This window comes from Ixodes scapularis, unplaced genomic scaffold, assembly GCF_016920785.2.
Source record: "Ixodes scapularis isolate PalLabHiFi unplaced genomic scaffold, ASM1692078v2 PGA_scaffold4__175_contigs__length_147842914, whole genome shotgun sequence".
Taxonomy (NCBI): Eukaryota; Metazoa; Arthropoda; class Arachnida; order Ixodida; family Ixodidae; genus Ixodes; species Ixodes scapularis.
This window is the reverse complement of record NW_024609879.1, coordinates 69,754,156-69,760,155: the sequence shown is the minus strand read 5'-3', so window position 1 is coordinate 69,760,155 and position 6,000 is coordinate 69,754,156. Positions and strand designations below refer to the sequence as shown.

Sequence of the window (6,000 nt, the reverse complement as noted above, 5' to 3'; positions counted from 1 at the left end):
TTTGAATCTATCTTCGGAACACGTTGACGCTCATTACCACGATCGATAGGTTTTCAAATATACAACGTTAATTTAAACATTATATTAAAAATAGCCAACATGCCGTCGATCTTGTTTTGCATGGCGTCATATTATTGAGCTCGACTTTCTAATAACCGATAGCACCAAGTTACCTGAAGGTTTATGTTGAAAAAAAATCTATCAAAGTAATTCGGAAATGTAAGAACACATTTTTGACTTCTAAGCTTTCGAGGCTACAAAATCTAAGGTATGGCGTAGAATTTTTTTTTTCAAGATGTTTTTATTAGCTAGTTTCCCTGGCAATATTATTCCAGGATTTCCTCGTCCGACAGTTAGTTGGGTGGGTTGCGGTCGTAACATCCGTGTTCATGTTGCCTGTAATAGAAGGATGGATGTACTTGAAATCGAAAACGCGAGTTGGGGTGGGTATTTTGAGTTGCCTCAAAAATACACAGGGTATTTGACTAAAGGAGTACATATTCGATATTGCGAAAACTACGCATCGAAGCAAAAAAAAAAAGGCTTGTGTCGTTTTGGTCCTGCGCCAGGGGCTATCTAGGAAAATGATTAAAGTCCGGAATAATTAGAGTATCAATTATTTTTCCATAATTAACTATTTTAATATTGCGTTTAAGGGCATGGTTTCGACTAGAAAATTGATCAGCATCATCGAAAAAACATTATATCAACATAATGCAGAAGGATAGAAGACACGGGAAGCATTTTACGGCTTTCTGAAACACCACACAAATTCGACGGTTTGCAATCGGAGCGCATCTCGCAATGCAGCCTCTGCTGCATTGCACGAGGACAGCCCCGCAGATGATAGTTGCACTGATTCTCCACGGGGCGCGGTTCCGTTGGTGCCGAGAAGCGCTTCAATTGCAAACCGAAACTTAAAAACCCGTCGAAGTTGTGCGGTTTTTCAGAAAGTCGTAAAATACTGGGCATGCCTTCTATCGTTCTGCAATTTCTTGATTTAGTGTTTTTTGATGATGCTCAGTAAGATTCTCATTGAAACCACGCTTTTAAACTCAATATTAAAAACAAATACGGGAAAATAATTAACAATGTAATTATCCCGAACTTTAATAATTTTCCTAAATAGGCACCTGGCCCAGGACGAAAACGACACACGCCTTGTTTTGGTGCGACTCGTAGTTTTCGCAATATCGGATTGGTCCACCTTTCATGAAACATCCCAAATATAACAGCCGCACTTCCGTAATAAGCAAAACCGCAGTTTAAATTTTATAGAAAGTTTACTTCCGCCGAGTTCTTTTTAGGGGACCCAAGGTGAAATTCTACATTTCCCCTGATTGATTTTTTAACGCAGTTCCGTGCGTTGTTATGAATAGGTGAAAAAAGAAATGTTCACAATAAAATTTATGTATGGTGCGTGTTGGGCGAGTTGGTGCTGGAACTTTTAGAACATGTTAGCGCTTCTAGACACGGACGAGATGGGAGAACAGGACAACACACTGCGCAATCATAGAATTTTGCTATATAAACGTAGAAAAAACGGTCTTTTTCTTTTTGTCTGAACTAATCATTTTTGCCATTTTAATGCCAGAAATAACGGGTGACACATATCGTACATTCGACCTTCTGGTGAGATACTTGTAGCTTTGCATCTTAGGATACATATAAATGTTGCTTATTAGATACTCTACACCTACAGTCATATGCATATCCTATCGACTGGTATCACTTAAGTTTAAGTTAGATTATTTGCACAAAATATGCATCCAGCAACTTAACAAAAAAGATTAAATTTAGTAATTTTTTAGGTCAACTTTAGTGTAAAGAATAGCATTTTTATTTCTTTTGATATTTGTTTTCCCACTTGTTTCAATGATGCTAAATTTCTATTGGCCCAATGAAAGGTTCGTATGTTTCGTTATAATTTGTGCAGTTTTTTTCTTTAGTTTTCCGAATCGACAAAACTACAGGTTTGTTGATTCGGGAGCATTGTTTGACATCTTGGTTAAACAATGACCCCCTCTCAAAAAAAAGAAAAAAAAAAAAAAAGAAAACAGCGGTGGTTTAGCGCGAGTTGGCTTACTGCAAGGCTTTCCAGGCTTAAATGCTACGGGCATTGGCCTTGTAAGCTTTCAGCTTGGGAAGTCAAGGGGCTGGGGGAGCCGGCTTTCGAGAGGTGAAGGGAGGGGAGAGTGTGTTGTGAACGTGTTCCTATTATAAAAATAATGTCTGGCCCGCCCCTCCGCTCTTCTGACACGGTAGGCTACGAGTGCTTTTGCTTTGTTTTATTTTAAATCAGTCACTTGAGTCGAGGTGCATTTTGTTGTCTATCTGAAGTTTAATATATACCTTGTTTTTAAGGCTTCACAAAATTTGTAAAAAACGTGAAAACAACACTAAGAAGTATTTAATAGTGGACTTATACGGCAAGGAGAACATAATAGAAGAGTATAATCTTCAGGATAACTGGGTTAACGAAAAAAAGGTGTTAATGAACGTTTTTAATTATGGAAGACAAATATATAGTTCGATACGAAATCTTTGTGAGCGTAATCTTAAACAACTAAATAGTAAATTTGAAAAAGATCCGAGGCCCATGGAAGGCGCGGTGCTGCGCTAGACATACGACTCGTGAAACTGCGCAATGCTAATAATGCAAAAACGGGCCTGCGTTTTTTTTTTTTTTTTTTACACGTTTTTATTTTTTTTTATTTTTACACCGCCAGCATCGCGTCCTTCGCACAATTGGTAACTGTACCGCACCACCGCGCTTCGAACGCTCCCAACGTCTTTGTAAACTTTCTTTACAAAGTTGTTTTCAGTGGCGCTCCGCAAGTTTCGCACTAAAAGCATGGGTTTATTTTCAAAATTAGAAAAGGTAAAAGACGCTTTTACAGAGTCCATCAAGCAACATTGACCGTCGCCATTTATTGGGCATGAAGAGCCTGATTGAATCCGAGTCTTCGCCGAATGCCGACGCAGCACTCGAGTCCAATAGATTCGCAGAGCACGTGACCAAGTCATGGTGGACAGGCGAAGGCGAGGACTATTGGAAAGGGTCTAATAACAAATCTTTGATAATGACTTGGCTTAACGTGAAACCTCTATAATATGCCCTTTTTGGCCTCATAACTCACTTGCACAAACCGTATTAGGCAGCTCTTGCGGCTTTCATGAATAAATTTGTAAAGCGCTCCCCTCCCCCCCCCCCCCCCCCCCCCCGGGCCAGACACATAAAAAAGCAAAACAAAACAAAAACACAGTGTATATTTTTTTCCCCATATTGTTCCAGTTTTCTTAGTAAATATCTTATATTTATGAGAAAGTTTCTAGTCCAATAACCGCATATGACTAATTATGATCATATAAGGGCATGGAATTACCTTTTAAGAACATATAAGAACAAGATTATATAAGAATTTATAAGACACTTTTTAGAAGTTTCTTGTAACTGCTTATATAATATTAGGGTCGAAGCTCCTTAGGGGCTAGCCATGTCCGTATGTCCGTCCGCCGTCGGGTCACCAGCACCTGACCACGTGCTCCCGTGCTCGTGTAGGGCAAAAAAACAACAAAAAATAACCGCATCTCCACGTGGTGAATGATATTGATTGGGTCGAAGCTCTGGTGGTGCTTGTCTGCGCAGACGGTGAGCCGCAGCATGCCGTGCCTTTCGTTCGTTTTCATCCATGTAAGAAGGAGAATGGGTGGTATGGAACGTGGTTATATACGCATTTGAGCATTTGACCGCAGCGTGACATGGATGACAACGAACGAAAGACTCGGTATGCTGCGGCTCAGCGTCTACGCAGAGAAGCACCACCAGAGCTTTGCCTCAATCAACATCATTCACCACGTGGAGATGCGGTTTTTTTTTTTATATTGTTGTTTTATGTTCTTATAAGGTCATTGTATGCTTTTTTATTATCTTATTTATTCATATGCGTTTATTGTACCTAGAATTTTCTTATACATATAAGATTGTTTTCTAGGATCTCTGTCTGTCGTGTTTTTTCACCACTGTAGAATATAGGACTTGGTCCCAAGAGTTAAAAACCGGACGAAAACATCTACAACCCATAGACCTGGTAGTGCAACTATCATTCAAGATCCGAACTTTAGCCTTTTACTTTTAAAGTTGGTTGCGTCTAGTTTTTTAAATTACTAATTTTCACAGATTTGATCAACAAATGATGGTCGACGAGCTCATGTTAGTACACTAGTGCTCTTTACGAGTGCAATGTGCTCAAAGACTTTGTGGAAGGAACACCTGGCGGCATATTAGACCATAAAAATTTCCGTCGGCAAAAAACAAAAACCTCCTACAGTAACAGCTGAAAAGAAACATAGGCAAGCCTGAAGTTGCATTTAGCTAACATTTAATTTTAAAAGGTAATAGCTACAGCCCATTGGGTCGATCCCAGCAACTGAAACTTGGTAGCTTATTGCTTCTGCTTCCCGTGTAAGCAGTTGATCTATGCGCGTTGAGGTTTTGCCAAGGCGGTGTTTGGTAGGGGGAGATAACAGCTTCAGATACTCCTATCAGCGTTACGGTAACTGAGGAGAAAGGATTAATCCGTCAAATGTAAAAATATCTCCATAAAAAGTGGAGAAAATGCAGACACTTTTAAGTGCGTGGAAATTATAAGATTTTTTTTTGTGGGTGCAATATTAGCGTTAATGTACTGCACTTCTCAGAGAGTACCAATTATAAAAAAAAGGTATTGCAAGCAGAAGATCGCAGTCAAAACATACATGATAATGTCTTTTGTGGAAACGTATCTGACGTGTCTGAAAGCTATGTAACGGAGGCATTAGAAATTACAACAGTTTATTCACTCCGTTCATCAGGAACGAATTTGAACGTAAAAAAAAAACAGCATATGTTAACAAGGGCTGTACCGCTATAATCTTTTTTCTACCCGTTCAAATATGAAATGACAAGTATAATAAAAGATATCTCCCTCAGCGCTTGTCAAAGCTGGCCTCAGCATTTCCACGCTGAGGTGTTTCACAGAGCGGAAACTTTCATTCCGATGTGTCATCTTATTCTGTTGACACTCCTGAACAGACTTGACCAAAGCTTGAACGTCTGCCATTGAGAAACTTAGACGCAAGCAACTTGGAAAGTGAAAAGCCGAAGCAGCGGTATGAACGCTATTAACAACACGTACAAGGCGTACCTTCGTAGATCTTGTCGTCTGGTTTCTAACAGCCGTTAGGATCGAGTTCTTCAATTTTCGATGGAGAAAGAACACGACAGGCAGAAAAACACAACGTGAGAGGTACAGAATTGTTGCGCACAATAAACTAAAATAAGCAAAAGTACGTAGGCCGACTCAAATCTTCTAATTCGAATTGAAAGCAAAAAAGAAAAAAACGCGTAATCATTGGTATCAAAACAACGGTAGATTGGACTTTTTGTTTTTGTTTTTGTTTTTTGCTGATGGCTACACGTTCGCGAATCCCTTTCCCTTCTCTAGCACCTTCAAAGCCAGCTCATGCCACCCACAAACAGGCAATTTTAATTAAGCCAATAGAAAGTTAACATAATTTGGAATAACACGAAAAATACCAAATAAATACAATTCGCGTTTTTAAAGAAAAGAACAAAAATAGCAAAATCCATTAATGCAATTTAACGATTCATGTTATCGTTGTCATGAAAATAAATTTATATAAATTAGTACCGGAATATAAAACATGTATAAGATTTCAGGTTAGCGCTATTTAGTAAGCGATGTAGGTGCTTACTCCTGAGATGCAGGGCTCCAAAACATGTCAACGAAACGTAAATTGTACGATGTTTTTCAATGTCAATCTCGTACTTGTTTACTCGAAAAAAGCAATCGTTTACAATTGCGTTGGCTTTTTGTAAAACATAGTCTAATATACTTCTTTACTGCAGAATAAGAAATGTAACTGGCCGTTGCTTGAAAATGTAACCGTTACTTTTCAGATTACTTCATATTTTCAAGACGAACGATTTGTCTGCTG

At 38.9% G+C, this 6,000-nt stretch overlaps 1 pseudogene; it reads right to left on the bottom strand.

The window, feature by feature from the left end:
- Positions 1 to 326: 326 nt before the first annotated feature.
- LOC121837890 overlaps positions 327 to 6,000 on the bottom strand; it is an 85,384-nt pseudogene continuing 79,710 nt past the window's right edge.